The sequence below is a fragment of the Electrona antarctica genome, assembly GCF_951216825.1.
Source record: "Electrona antarctica genome assembly, chromosome: 20".
NCBI classification, from domain to species: domain Eukaryota; kingdom Metazoa; phylum Chordata; class Actinopteri; order Myctophiformes; family Myctophidae; genus Electrona; species Electrona antarctica.
In genome coordinates this window covers 26,951,801-26,968,266 of record NC_136801.1, presented here as the reverse complement: position 1 = coordinate 26,968,266, position 16,466 = coordinate 26,951,801, and the positions used below count along the sequence as shown (strand labels likewise).

Below are 16,466 nucleotides of genomic sequence, written 5' to 3'. Positions count from 1 at the left end.
ATAAATGTAGTGGAGGAAAAGTACAATATTTGCCTCTGAGATGTAGTGGAGTAGAAGTACAAGTAGCCTATTGATATTGGAAATACTCAAGTACATACAAATACCGGTACCTCCAAATTGTAAGTAAGTACAAAATGTACTGTTACTTTCCACCACAGCATAAAATAAATGTATCCAGTAAATTACATATTTTGTAAATAAAAACGAGTAATTAGAGTTATGTGTGGTATAGTGAGTACTGTATATAAGAATTAATGTTTGTCTGGGAAAAGAAATACAAAATGGAGTGCAGGGCTGCAGGCTATGCACATTTTCACTGGCATTGTGCAGGAATTAGGGAACATCATTATTTATTAACAAAGAACTTGGAATGGAATTCACAGTCGTGGAAAATGTGAAGCCGGTCCACATTTAATGACAATCTGGTCAACAACAGGTCTCAGTTTTAACTGCCTTTTGATCTCCTAATCCGCCTTGCATATGCCAACTGCTCTCTGAAAATATATGGTCTGTCCTATATGGCTAAGAGTCTATATTATATTATGAGACTGCAACATGTATAATGCAATTGCACTTCTACTCTACAGTAGCCTATGCAATGACACATAAATTAAGTATTTAATTGAGACCGCATGCATTTCCCGTCAGTTGTTTGGTTGGTTGGTCACCCCAGGCATGACTATATATGGTCAGGTCATGCCTCGTGACATCACGTGACATCAGGGATTGAGATCCCTGATGTATGGAGATCCCTGATGTCATCAATATTAAGCCCATATATGGAGATCCCTAATGTCATCAATATTGGCCAGCAACTCTACATCTGACCCATAGAGTAATAAAAGGATAGAGACCGAACCGGAGCGTTAGCCCTGCCCTCTGCTATTCATTTCGATGAAAGTTGCTCAGTGGCGTTTTTAAGCACCCGGAAGACTGCTGGAAGTACAATTATAACTCAATGGCTCGAGTGAGCGGAAGTTAAGCCCGGACCTCAAATTTGAGGTCCTGGGATGACGCACATGATGACGCTATGAAGTATGAACGTCCGTCCAACCTCCATGAACGTGCTGCAGTTCCAGTAGGTATAGTGGCAGTAGGTAGCGGCAGTGCCAGTAGGTAGTGGCATCTTCAACGTTGGATAGCTTTACTGGGGGCTTGATCTGACCTCAAACCTCAAACCCTTAGATCTCCTGACCTGTTCTGACATTCCATTATGTTGCTCCTTCCCCTGAAGTTCCCCATCCATCCTTCCTCTTGATGTCTCCCTTTTGACTGATACCTGTCCATTTAAACGGACGGCCCTGCCCCAAAGTTATTAGTGCAGCCGCGTCCGGCAGCCGGCGAAAACTAGAGTTCTCAACAGGCCCGAAAATGAAGGCCTGGCCCTACCTGGACCCTCAAGGCTGCCACCCTTAGATCTCCATGGAGCTGACCTGTTCTGACATTCCATATGTTGATCCGACCTCATCAAACCTTGTACATTCGGGATGCACACGCAGATCTGACACACCAAAGGTCTGACATGCGGAAACAACGGTCGGACATGCGGTCGAACATGTGCTGCTCCCATGCTTGCGGTTATGGTTAGGTTAGGGTTTGAGGTAGGTCGGACCAATAGTATGTCGGAACTAAAGCCTGTACCCGTACAGTTCCAGTTACCGTATGCCGGTCCCTCTACTGTACCCTCTACTGTACTGTACTGTACTGTCACTGTACTGTACTGGCACACCCGAAATCATCATATACAGTTAATATGTGCGTGTGTGTGTGTTAGGTTGCACACAGGTGGTGAAAAACAACCATGCTGTTTTCGTGCTCATACCCAGCCAGCCAGACAGGCAGGCACCCACCCAGCCAGCCAGCCAGCCAGCCACCCACACACACACACACACACACACACACACACACACACACACACACACACACACACACACACACACACACACACACACACACACACACACACACACACACACACACACACACACACACACACACACACACACACACACACACACAGTCCGTAAGGGAGTGGTTGCACCACTCAAAAACTTCGATCCACTTGTATTAATTAATTTTGTCCACATGAGGGCGACAAAGGCCGTTGAATACAAACAGATGATCGGAGTCAGACTTTTGCAAAGCATCTCACAGATTCAAGTTCAATGCATTTAGATAATGTTGTTTTTCATTTATTTTAATAACATTATTAAATAAAGTCAAAGTTTTATTCTGAAGAGAAATATCAGTCATCTGAAAAAAATCAAATCAAAACATTTCCTAGATTAGAATAAAGATAATTCTTCGTCTAAGGATCTTGCTGGGTTGTGTGGCCGTATTCAGACTAGGTCCGAATCTGACCCTGCCAGCGATTGGACCCACACTGTTCCGTAAAAGGAGAAAACGTATTCAATGGATGGGCCGCTTGTCGGTCAAAAGCGTGTATAGTGGCGAGAAACGACAATCTCATTGCCCGAAGGGCAATCGCGCTATGATTGGTTAGTTGGAACTGTATAGGCAACAACTGACTAAAAAGCTCCAGCCTCCATCCATCCATTCATTCATATACACCTTAGTCACCATGATGTAGTTATATATAGGCCTACAGTGTATTAGGCTATAGCCTATTGTAAACAGAATAAATGGCTAAAATATATGACTGAACAATATATATATGATGCATAATATATAGCCTACATGACGTGGATGAATAATAATACAACTAAATAAACGGTCAAGCCAGACAAGGCAATAAAAGCCAATACGACATTTCAACAACACTGCGCAATTGGTGCCTATACAAAATTAACATAATTGATTTGAGACGTTAAGAGTAAGACAGGGTAAAACAAAAACATAAATAAATATAGCTCTGAGGGTTTTTGTACTATTTTAAATAGTTTTGAGAAAACAATGATGCTATGCTATTTGTACCAAAGTAACTGCAAATTCTGCTATTTGTTTCAAAAAAGCTTTATAGTATACCCTGTCCCTGTATAACAGTATAACTACGCAATGTGACATAGCTGTTTACAAAATGCTGTGTACCCCCTCCAACTGTATACTTTCCTAAGTTTTTTCAGCAGTTATTATATTTTGACACTTGCTTTGGCAATATAAACGTATGTTTACTCATGCCAATAAATCTCTTTTGAATTGACATGACAGATAACAGCTCTGGTAATGTGCGTGAATAGCGTATGGTGAATAGTCGCCGTGCAGTCCCTCCGGGCTATGGGATCGTGACTCCACGGATTCTGAATCTTGCATGGGCGTTTGTTTTTTAGCGTGCAGGCCTGACCGGGGCCGCGCAACGATTGGATGGAAACCCCGTCGGTGCGTGTCCATTCAGCTTTACGATTGGATACATCTACCGCCAATCACCAACCCGGGGATTTGATTGGAGGGGAGCCCGGCTGCGGGGAGGGCAACGTCAAGTTTGCGCTTGCGGTCACCGAACTGCATTCACGGGAGGGAGGAACAGTGTGGTGACAGTCAGCGAACGCTTGGAGACTCCCGACAAAACTGTCCAGAAAAACTATCAACAAACGGTGAGTAAAACTTAAACATAAACAACTGGGTTTCTTGTCTGGGATGGCCGTGAAGACATACGACGCCGTTTGCGGCAGACGGTGCTTCCCTTGGCGTACGGGTCGTTGATTTAAAGCAGTGAAATGACGTTGATTTTGGATGAGTGATCTCATAGGGGTGGACTAGTCACTGGACTAGTGTGTGTGACCGTGCACACTGCTCTGTCACAGCAGCGCAGGAGCAGCAGTGCTGTGCAAAGTTATGCAAGTCTCTTTCTCTCTCTCTCTCTCTCTCTCTCTCTCTCTCTCTCTCTCTCTCTCTCTCTCTCTCTCTCTCACGTCATGCCTTAGTTTTGAGTGGTGTCTCATGGCTACTTTTCTACTGGCCAGTCTGTGTGAAAAAAGTCTAACAAAACTGCAATAAATTACTAAATAAAGAGTCTCTTCAATCTCCATACATATTTATGGGGCAATTGTATTCACCCCGATTACCCTTTGCCCTGGCTTTACTTTACTACTATTGCTACTGCTATACATGTTCGCAGCAGTATTGATTTGATGCTCATACATACATATTTGTGCATTGATTGCATCCCCTTACCAGGATACTTCCGGGTTAATAATGATGTATGTGATTATTAATCATTCTTGAAATCTTATGTTCATATGGGAATATATGCTTTTTTATTCTGGTAGAAAACCTGCCTTTGTTTAGTATTGAATAATAATCATTTTATTATTGTTGTTACTACTACTGCATACCATTATACTTCACAAAGTGTTGTCCCCTTAGAGTACTGTACAATACATATTATTACAACATACTCAATGCAGATATTTAGTGCCAGAACCCAAGCTTAATGGTATAAGGCTGAACTGTTTTATTTGACCCTGTGCCCCTGGCCCTGCCCTCCTGTGTTTGAACCTTGTTACTGACACCTGCATTTCCCCCATGGTTTGAAAACTCTAGTCGTACTTTCGCTTTGTCAGATATTACAAGTGACGCACACAAGCACAGTCGCGCACACACACTTCACTGTTAACACTCACACATTTACTCATTACTCATTCACCTTTTATCTGTCATTGTCACCACAATATTTGAATGGATTCTGCCATGGAAATGTATAGGCATGATGAGAGGAATGGCAAAGAAAAGAGGATTATCTTTATTATTAGAAGCATCTCTCTCTCTCTCTCTCTCTCACTCTCTGCCTCTCCCTCTGTCTATAATGTTCTATGATCCTCAGATTAGTGATGCAGGAATCAGAGGTGTTTAGTGTAAACATTGTCTTGAGCTTATATTGTGTTCATAAGGATTTTTGAAAGGCATGTCTATGGCTGGCATTTCAGGCACCATTGCTGCCACGTTCCAAATACGACCCACTGCCAGCCATTATATAGACCAGATCTTTCCAATTACAGCCACCACGTTTTCCTACCTCTTCTAAAAGGCATTAACCCACTCCTTCAAAATTGTGACATAGTGTTGATGTTAACGTGATACAAGTATGTGAAGCTGTGTGTGTGTGTGACTGCTGCCAGACTTGACCAAAAATGACATTCGAATATTCCTTTTAAAACACCACATGGATTCGAATGAATTTCGAATGATTTCGAATGTCGAATGTATATGATTTTAATATGAATATTGCAGCCTAATATGCTGTAAAACTTTCTCTTTATCTATATGGGCCGCGGTTGGTGCTGAGAAATGCACTCTTGAGTTTGCTAGATCAAATGAATGATTATTCTTTTATTTTTTACTTTAGAATATGGAATTGTGTGTGTGTGTGTGTGTGTGTGTGTGTGTGTGTGTGTGTGTGTGTGTGTGTGTGTGTGTGTGTGTGTGTGTGTGTGTGTGTGTGTGTGTGTGTGTGTGTGTGTGTGTGTGTGTGTGTGTGTGTGTGTGTGTGTGGCCACGGAATGTGATGATTTGACTAGCTGAACACGGAATGTATGTGATGATATATTATGATGATAAGAGCGCCCTCACTTCACACAAGGGTGATTTATTTACCTATACCAGCTATACCCTATTTCCTGTCTGAGTATGACTATGCCCACTCAACTTTGACTAGCTGTTTGCCAATAGAATCCTGTGTACTGCAATGAATAGAGAGTGAGCCATGCTGGGGTTTTCAGTGTTGAGTAGCTGTGTTTAGCCCCTGTGGCTGCAGGGCCAACCTTTTAATTGTTAGTCCCTGATGCCAAAGAGTACAAGTACTTAAAACCATGTATTTGGCCCAATTTCCCGTAAAACCTGCATTTACTTTGTAATAGCTTCATTACAGAGTTGGTTAGTTCACTAGTCACATGATGTTTCCAAACGTCACGTCCAATGGTGTAAACTGTAAAGGAAGGAACCAAAACCTTTTAAAGTTTTGGAGCATCATCCAGTGTGCAGACCTTTAATATCTTTCTTTATTCTCCAATAAAGACAGTGTTTGCCTGCAGGCTACAACATGCAGACCTGGCTGTGCAGTACAGATTATGTGTTTTTCATAGAGATAAAATCAGTCATTATGAGTGTCAAAGTGATAATAGATCTTTTGATTTTGGCCAGGGTGTGCCATATTGAATGCTAACGCGGAGGCAAGATGCAGATGCTTGTTGGACGGTACATAAAGATAACTTTACACAATCTCTTAGACTCTTACACAAAATACAGAATCCACAGGATTGAAACCTACATATCAGCTTTTTTTTTTACCGCACAAGCATGGATTGATGAAGTGCTTAGTCACCAAAATGTTGATGTATTCCATTGATTTACAGTACTGCTGTGCTTTATCACACGCCCCTAATGTCTTTCCTCTAGCATTGGTAGATGAACCTTCACAGCTCTAGAGTCTAGAGACCAAGATGTCCTTGTCTGTAGGAAGTAGGAACAAATTTGACCAAGTGTTATTCCCCTTCTTAAATAAGTGTATACTTTCTCAGAGATTCTCAGAGATTTCTCAGTGGTAAATCTATGAGTCAATCGGGATGGGAGGGATTCATAAACCCTTTCCAGGACTCTACAAGCTTAGGGAAGTGAGAAGATGATTTGGAAAGGAATGTGCTTCTTCAGAGAGCACTAGACTAGATCACTGACGTTTGGAATGTGTTGAGGTTTGTCTTGGAATGTTAGTGAACAAAATCAACAGATAGAGAACAATGGAGGATGCACACAACAATAAGACCATAAGTATTATGTATGTTGTTCCCAACTTCCTACGAATGAATGAATTATTCAATACAGACTGACTGGAAACATCATACTTGGACCTAGAATGACCTGGCTATCTTCATCCATCATGTGTAGTTGGTGTACAGAAAAGGCTTATGAAATTAGTTACCTGTGACTGCTGTAAGACCTTCTGTGTGCAGTGAGTATGTTGTTGTGCAATGTATATGTCCTCAGGAATTCCATGTGGGGAGTACAGGTTCCAGGACTTGCATGTGGACTAGCATCAGGGAGTACAGGAAGTGTCATGCTCAGGGACACCTAGACAGACCAAGCCCCCAGTAAGGCTATCCAACATTGAAGATGCCACTACCTACTGGCGAAATGTGGAATTGCAGCACTTAATTGAAGTGGACGGACGTTCATGACGTCACGTGAAAAGTTTGAGGTCCGGGGCTAGGCTAGGCTAAACTTCCACTGAAATTAATAGCAGGGGGGGGGGGGGGGGGCTAACGCTCCAGTTCGGTCTCTATCCTTTATATACTCTGTCTATGAAACAGACACATTGCCGGAGTCGGGAATCGAACCTGGCACCTTCTGCTGCCCAGGTGGGCTCTCTACCCAAAGAGGCAACACAGAGTTACAGGGTAGGAGAAGTACAGCAGGGTCTATTAATATTAGTATTTCTAACTGGACTGTTTTGTAATGGCTATGTAGTATTTATTGGGACAGGTGACTGAGCAGGTAGGACTACGCCTATTGTGTTTCTTAAGCCTATGCGTTACTGATAGTATCATCTCCTGTTTCTTAAGGCCTATACAGAACTCATAGTATCATCTCAGGGTTGACACTAAGGTTTCAGAGGCACTTGACCTTCGGGGAAGTACAGGTCACGTTCTACTTGCCCATAGGTCACGCCTACTTGCCCGAAAATAAATCGTCCATTATAAAATGATAAATAACATTTTAATTTAACACTTTTTTTTTAACTTTCTGGGGGTTTTTAACTTTTTGTGCGTTACAAAAATATGACTATGGGTTCACACTTGTTATTTTATAATAAGTAAATATAAGTGTTAGCAACAGCAAAAACAGCATATTATAGGTAAACAAACAGTGCTCTTATTTTACATTGCACAGACCAGAAGACAGAGCGCTTGGGTCACTTTCAGGTGTTTAGATAGATATCTGGTGTTGTGTTCTTGCTCACTCACTCACTCACTCATGTTCACCACCTTCCCTGCATCCTCTGTCCTTTCTTCCTCTCCTCCCTTCCACTTTATGAGCGTTTGCATCTCCTTTTCCATAATCTGCTCTGATCTTATTCACTCACTCACACACACACACACATCGATTAATCAAATCGATTATTCAATTAGTTGCCAACTAATTCAGTAATCGTAATCGAATCGGCAAGTAAACACTGATGATTTTTGGAATTATTTTTTGGTGTTCCATAGTTTTTCCAGTGTTCAATGTAACTAAGCTAAAGAGGAGTGAGCCACCTCTCTTCCCTTACAATCTGCTGATAGTTGTACATGCACAGTAGCGAGCGACTGCAACGCAAAATATCACACAACAATGGTGGCTATTTGAATAGTACATAATGTGATCTTGTAGATAGGCTATTTTCAAATATCATACTACTCAGTGGTAAACCGATTTTGATACTATATTTCACATTGCCCTGAGGACCCCCTGGAATCCCCCCAAGGACCCCTCGACAGAATTCTGCAGTGAGCGAACTAAAGCAGAGGTTCCCACTGGTTAACCACTGCTGTAGTTCACTCTCAGACTTCTGTCAAGGATCCAGGAACTTAGGAAGCACAGAAAATCCATCATCCATTTCCTCTTGTGTTCCCCAAACAATGCTGTTCTCTGCCTGCTGTTTGGTCTACTCCCAGCAATGGACCACGCCACAAACTACCTCTGAGGGCCCTGAGGGGGGAGATACGCCTTTTCAATTTGGCAATGAATGAATGTCTGTGTTGCGGACACAGTGATGGATCCTATAGTTTGAATCTACTGCATTTGGGTTTTGAGGTTTGGTTATAATACCGTGAACAGAGTCAGCGAGTGATGGTAATGTCAGTCAGGGTGTTTGATGTGATGTCACATGTGTGTGAGGAAAGATCAATATATGTCGACTCGTAACGGAGCTCATTAGCTCTGATGCCAGTGCCAGTGCTGATGGCCAGGCATCACACCCATTTTACCCACAGAAGATCTATAATGTATGTACTGTATCACATCCTGTTTACTGTATAATCAATTATATGGTTGCTGCTGAGTGCTGACGAGCACAGGCTTGATCATATTTCTGCTCTGGTTTAAAAGTGCCTTATAATAAATTAATGTTAAGATCAATACTACTACTAATAATAGACCCTAATGTCCTGCACAATGAATGGGCCAAATTTGTCTCCTCACCTATCTCTACTGTATGTGTGCTTGTTGGAGGCAGACAACAGATCATTCTGTTGGCATATACTGTATCCTCTACAGTTGCTAACGCAGAACGTTAGAAAGTCAGGCCTAACATGGCCTCACAAATAGTTCCTACAGTATCTAAATCCTGAATCCCTCGCATCAAGTTAGAATGCAAAATTGAATTAGCATTTCTTCTCCATGGAACAGCTCAGCATTTGTTGTGCTGCTGTTTGGGCTTGCTATCTCTGTGGATGTTATGGCCAGCTCAGATTATGCTTACTCACCAGAGTATCAATAGCCTGTGTCAAATCACAGAACAATGTTTCAGTGGTGCGTCTCCAGACAGTTCCGGGGAGGGTGAAGTTCACTCCTTTTTCCCGGCAGCCTTGAGAAGAAAGCCTCCTGCCTCACAGACTTCCAGGTTGACTGCTTCTCCACGTCCATAAATTATGCATTTTATTTAATGATTGGGTTGAAGCCAGGTTGGTGAGGTCATCATTAACATGTAAGGTAACTCCCATACAGGCTGCTAGCCAAACACACAAGACTCCTACATGGATACAAAGCTTCTAAACGGTACTTTACTTCATCAAAACAGTTTGCTTTTGACACACACCAGCTTTCTCCTTCAAGTATGTAAAAGACAAGAAGTGCTTTACTGTTGAAAGGGACCTTTGTAACCATTATTGAAGTTCCATGTACTCAAACCTGACTCTAATGACTTAAATCCATTCAGCCATTTTGCTACTGTTTTATTACCAATAATTATGCCTGTTAGAATCCACCATTACTATAAACAATCACTCAAACTCGCTTGACTCACTCAAAAGCTATTGTCATGTGTTCTGCGTAATTATACATCTCTATATAACCAGTAAGACGCCTGAGGAAAGAGGTCGTGTGCACGCCTCGTTGATGGCAGACTGCTGGGTGAGTGCTGGCGCTTTGGCATGGGGGGTCAGACCAACATGGAATGAATTCTGTACTGGCCATATAAGGAGCATGTCCTGAGTGTACAGGGTTTGATGAGGTCAGATCAACATATGGAAGGTCAGAACAGGTCAGCTCCATACAGTATATAATGGAGATCTAAGGGTGGAAGCGGGGCATTCTCTTGAACGTACAGGGTTCGATGAGGGCCCAGGTAGGGCCAGGCCTTAATTTTCGGGCCTGTTGAGAACTCTAGTTTTTGCCGGCTGCCAGGCGTGGCTGCACTAATAACTTTGGGGCAGGCCCGTCTAGAGTTTTAATGGACAGGTATAAGTCGAAAGGGAGACATCGAAGAGGAAGGATGGATGGGGAAGGATCAACATATGGAATGTCAGAACATGTTCTGAAACATATCCATATATATGGAGATCTAAGGGTTTGAGGTAGAGTTGCTGGCCAATAGTGATGACATATGGGATCTCCGTATATGGGCTTAACTGCGACAGCAGGTCGCATTTACCTAACATCAGGGTCTCCACATCTCCATCCCTGATGATGTCACATGATGTTACGATACCTGGGTACCATATATGGTGCCTGACACACTAACTGACGGGAAATGCTTGATTCCATAGTTAACTGCGACCTCCGGTCGCAATAATCTGATGCTGCAACAATTGTTTTATTTAATTTTGGCAGTTATGTTGTTAACAGTTTAGAGCAGCCACACAAGCCAAGTGAACAGCGCAGCTTGAGCTGACATCCTAGATTCCCCGATATGTTAATCCCCCACCTCCACCCGTCGAACGTTCAAATTAAAATCAAGTTTTGCTCCAGAAGCTTCAAGTTCAAACGTCCACAAAAATATATCAAGCCCTACATGTAGAAGCATTATGTACATGTGTGTGTGTGTGTGTTTGACTGGGTCATGTTTAGAATGGTGGAGCTTGAGATTGCGTGACAGGCGGCGGATTGAATGAATGAACTGATGTAGGGATAGTGTGTGTGTGTGTGTGTGTGTGTGTGTGTGTGTGTGTGTGTGTGTGTGTGTGTGTGTGTGTGTGTGTGTGTGTGTGTGTGTGTGTGTGTGTGTGTGTGTGTGTGTGTGTGTGTGTGTGTGTGTGTGTGTGTGTGTGTGTGTGTGTGTGTGTGTGTGTGTGTGTGAGGTAGAATGGAGTTGTACAGATTGAGGCGCTCACAGTAATCCTCCTTCCTCTTCACAGCAGCAGCTGACCTGGTGTCAGCTGTACCGTTTTACTGCTGACAGTGAGTCATACACACTGACTCACTGATGGATGGACAGATGGATGTATGGATAGCTGTCCATCCTATCCAGCTAAACTGGATATATGGGCCACATACATGTATAAGGCATAGACTCATCTAGAGGTGCACTTGTTCATGGATCGTGGTATTGGCATTCAGATCGTGTGTGTGTGTGTGTACGTGTGCGCCCGCGTTTTCTGTTTACTGGTTCTGGGCAGCCGGGCAAACCGACGCCGACTCCCTATTGGTTCACCAACCTATGAGCCCGCCTCCCCTCCCCTGCTCTCCTCCCCCTTCCCTCCAGTCCCCAGTAGAATGCAGCAGAGAACACACTTGAAGTCACCAAAGTTGGAGCGACGTTATTGGTTTAGCGAAATACAAAATTAAAATACAAGGTTCACTCCCACTCCTACACTATGCCACTTTTCCTGCTTGGCTCGCCCAGGCTTTTTTTCCTTTGTAAACAAGGCTAGGCTCAATGCTATTAAGTAAGCACAGAGGGTGGTCCTTCCTAATCTGAGTGGAGGCATTCCGTCTGTGTGTGCTTGTAAACATTAATATAGTTCAGCTGCTCATATGGAGTAGGCAGCCTCATTGATATAAACGTGTTTACCTTTAAAGGCACATTATGCCACCCATGTTCAAAACCAGCTGCATGTACACACTGCCAAGGAAGCCCAAAGTACAAACGTAATACATGGACTGTCACTGCTTTGTGGTTACTAAACTATAAATTATTCACACAAATAGAGAGATCTGAAGCAGATTTTGAGTGGTGGTCCAGTGAGATTTATTTGAGTGTGTGTGTGTGTGTGTACGTTCCATTGCGATGTTAAACCCGACTGCAACAAAGGCACATAGTTCCCGAACAAAAAGTGTGTGCGTGCGTGCGTGCGTGCGTGCGTGCGTGCGTGCGTGCGTGCGTGCGTGCGTGCGTGCGTGCGTGCGCAAAAGCAAATGTCTCTTTCTATATCGGTATGTGTGTGGGTGTGTCATGATGTGTGTGTTGGAGCGAGTCTGTCTGTAGGCGGGTTGGGGGGTGCACATTCATTCATTCATTCATTTTAAAACCACAAGCACACACTATCTCTAGATTGTCAGATGTCAGAAAGAGTCCCATTTGGAAGGGGAGAGAGAGACGCACACACACACACACACCAACCACAGACACGGGGAGGGACAGACAGACAGACAGAATGAGAGAAAGGGAGAGATTGGGTGAGAGGTGTAGGGAGGGTGTGTGGCAGAGAGACTGTATGAGGTGTCCGTCTGTCTGTCTCTGTCTCTATCTGTGTAAATGTAGTCTAATGGTCCACAGCAAGGTTTGAATTACACAGACATGTCCTGAGAGTTCTGTATAATTCTATTAGGACAGGAGGACACAGCGCTCTCTCTGTCACATTGTGTCAGCGTGCATGAGCACACACACACACACACACACACACACACACACAGACACACAGACACACAGACACACAGACACACACACACACACACACAGACACACACGACCAAACACTGGTCCTTTCACTTGGTCCTGACTCCTGACACAGGCCCACTGTGGGCTCTACCAACACACACACACACACACACACACACACACACACACACACACACACACACACACACACACACACACACACACACACACACACACACACACACAGTCACACACAGTCACAGCATTAATTAGACTTGCTCTCTGTGAATAGAGCTAAACATCAAAGATAAAGACATTTAACATGGAGATGATCAGGTGCCCATTGCTCGCTCGCTCACTCGCTCACTCACTCACTCACTCACTCACTCACTCACTCACTCACTCACTCACTCACTCACTCACATGTACACACAAATAAGGTGAGCTGTTTTGGAAAGATGGATCATACATCATACCTGGGGAAAAAAACTGTTTTGGACATTCTAGGACTGAGACGAATGGTTTACTTTGGAGCTCTAAAGCTTGCAGTATTGGATTTTAATTCTGATCCTAAGATTCTGTCTGTTCGAGTTTGACTCTGCTTTTAGCTGATTTATGTTTTATATCAATTCCTACCACTTTCAGTGGAGTATTGCATTAATAGGAGTTTATGCAACTGGTCTGTGAGCACCTGCACATAATTGAAGCAGTGATTATTTATTTATTTTTACAAAAATGACTGATATTGCATCCTTAGCCTTGTGCTCTACAACATTTTTTGCCATTTGGCTCGGATTGCTATCTTGAGGGGAGAATCCACAGGCCGTATGCCAGTTATGTCTTCTCTGTTCTTTTTGTCAGGTGAAACCATGACTAGGCCCGTTTGTACCTAGTCATGGTTGACTGCCCCCTGGGCCCCTAAGCCAATGGTATAGTCTGAAACGCCTCCTAAGCCAATGGGAGTTTGCACCACTCGTGTAGCCAATCACGTAGTAGCGACCTAGTCATGATTGGCTGCCTCCGTCCTAAGCCCTGCCCCTCACTGCAGAAGTCTGGCAACACCGCACCGCAGCCACTCTAGGCCGCAGCTCGAAGCGACAACAGCTGCTAATGTTATGAGCTAACTGCATGGACAGCAGGAAAGCTACAACAAAACACAGTGATTGAACCACGAACAGAACGTCGGAAACGAACGCAAACAACGGCCGCGAGGTTGTGACACAGAAACATACACGTTACAAAAATAATACTAATAATAATATCTAATAATGGGGAGGGAGGGGGGACAGTCACCTGACAAATATGACTGTCATGATTCCTTGTTTATTTGTTACATTTATAAATACAAACTCCATAATAAATCACATGCCTATATGACCTTACAACACAGCAGACAGACCAGCTCTGAATCACCCCAGAGTGCACATTGCAGCAGTTAAACCGTAGAAGCTTTTCTTGTGCATGGTGTTTTGCATGCCATGTGTCCACAGGGGGAATAGACGGGGGGGTGATTTTAATTGGTGCTGAAAAACAAAACAGTAAAGAAAGCCAGGGGGAGGAACATGATCACATAACTGCTGTTTCTATTTGGTGACTAATTGGCCTGGAAAGAATTCTTAAGCTACTTGAATTTTTACCAGGGAATTAACAAATTATAGGCATTGGCCTATTAGTAATGGATATCAAGCCCTATTCAACATAGAGGAATATCATTGAAGGAGCCCTAGCCCTAAGCTATGTTGTCAATAAGGCAAAAAGAAAATGAACTACGCCAGCCTTTTTGAACCTTTTTGAACCCTTTCTAACCCTAACCTAATCTTATTTAACTGCAGTAACATCAATGGGGGACACCAATGTTGTCCCTAATGTGATATCCAAAATGTCCACGCATGCACACACCGGGCAAGGACACAGCTGAACAGCCATAGTGAGCAACTATGATCATGTCGGCTCAAAGGATAAGCTGCTTCTCCTCTCATCCTCCCTGTGCTCTCTCTTTCAATCTCCAAATCCTATCATCATTCATTCACCATCATTGACCTCTGTGCTGTCTTCTGTGACACTCCTTCCTGGCTATTCCATTTCATCTCTCCTCCCAGCCAATCGATACTATAGCTTCCATCATCGACATCTACCCCCCTCTGTTCCTCTGTCCTTTCCACCTCTCCCCACTTTCTCCTCTGCTTTCTCTTGCCTGTATGCAGCTAATCTCTGGCACCGTTGGGACTGATCAATGTGAAACTTTGCACATACACTGCCAGTAGGCCAAGGAAGAACCTCCACCTCATTTCATACAATCAAAACATTTTCTCCTCAATTCCTTGAATCACGAGTCATGACTCAACTCCAGTCCACATATACCGTAGGGCCCTGGCCAAATGTGCCAGACTAGATTTTCCGCCATTTTGCATTTCCTTCAAAACACACATTTTCCTACTCCTACATATCTCTGGAGTCATGTGATCAATATGAATTAGTCAGATCTTTCAGATTCCATTCCAATTGGCTATTACGTCCTTCCACTTTTGTCTGGATAGGCAACCCAGCCTGAAGGGGATCTGCACTACGAGGAACACTTTTCTCCCTCTCTGCTCTTCTACATCAGTCAGGCTGTCAGGCTTTTACATCATCACTGACTAGCAGTGCAAAGCAGGGCTCTGTGTACTTTTCACACAGACGTGCACACACTGACATAAGGGGCGTGTAGCGGTGCACTCACAGAGCATGCACGAGCGCACGCACACGCACACGAACGAGCACAGACTAGAGGTCTGCGCGCACACCGGGAGTAAAGCATGGTTCTATGGTATGTAGCTCTCTCACGCATGCACACGCACACACACACACACACACGCACACGCACACGCACCCCTGATGACACTGACGGTCTAAAGTAAAGCATCTAATTTTATCAGCACTTTTCCAAGTCCCACAGCCAAGCTTGTATATCCCATCCAGGTTGTTGTATTATTCATGTGCTGATGGCATGCACTTCATTATGCACTATGAGTGCATAACGGCTATGATATAACATAACAGTGCATAGGATTGGAAATGTAACGGAAATATTCCCTTCCTTTTGTTTTCATCCAAGCACTCTGTTGCTTGGAGAGACTAATCAAAACCTATATATGACCACCATTATTCATGTGTTCTTCTGTTTTTTGATGGGTATGGTAATGGAACTTTAGGCAGCCACCGTGTTACAATGTCGCAAAGTACATGATTGCTGCCTTTATAGATGTCAAATAGGTATATACAAACTATGTTTTTTCATATCATAATATCTACTTATGGCCATTTGCCATTATGATTAAAGGGTAAGACCACTTTTTTAGAGGTTTGGGTTGTTTTCTTACCTTATTATGGGCAAACTAGTCCATTCCATGAGTTATTTCGCTCCGTTGTGTTGTTTATTAGAGATTTGAGAAATAAAAAAAGTTGCTCATTGACAACTCCATTGTAACAGGGAAACAGCTCTCAAAGTCAGTCTTTTAGCACATGAACCAACGCAACAAAAGCTGATTCTGACAGTTTATGACACCAGGAAAACTCATACGGTTTTATTTTTAATAAAAAATGTCAACTTTGTCTTGTTTTGACTAATTTGTGTAGAAAGAAGATCCGGTAGGTATGCCTACACCGACCGAATCACTGCTGTGAAAAACGATCTGATTGGACCAAAACTGTACACCACTTCCTTATTGGAAATGACGGGGAT

At 43.3% G+C, this 16,466-nt stretch overlaps 1 protein-coding gene across 1 annotated transcript in view; it reads left to right on the top strand.

Moving 5' to 3' along the window:
• The first annotated feature begins 3,444 nt into the window (after positions 1-3,444).
• The window catches only part of LOC306913025 (uncharacterized protein), a 126,038-nt gene continuing 113,016 nt past the window's right edge, over positions 3,445-16,466 (top strand). The window contains exon 1 of the mRNA XM_079489524.1: positions 3,445-3,551. The gene's annotated coding sequence lies outside the window, so the exon portion shown is untranslated. The remainder of the gene's footprint in view (positions 3,552-16,466) is intronic.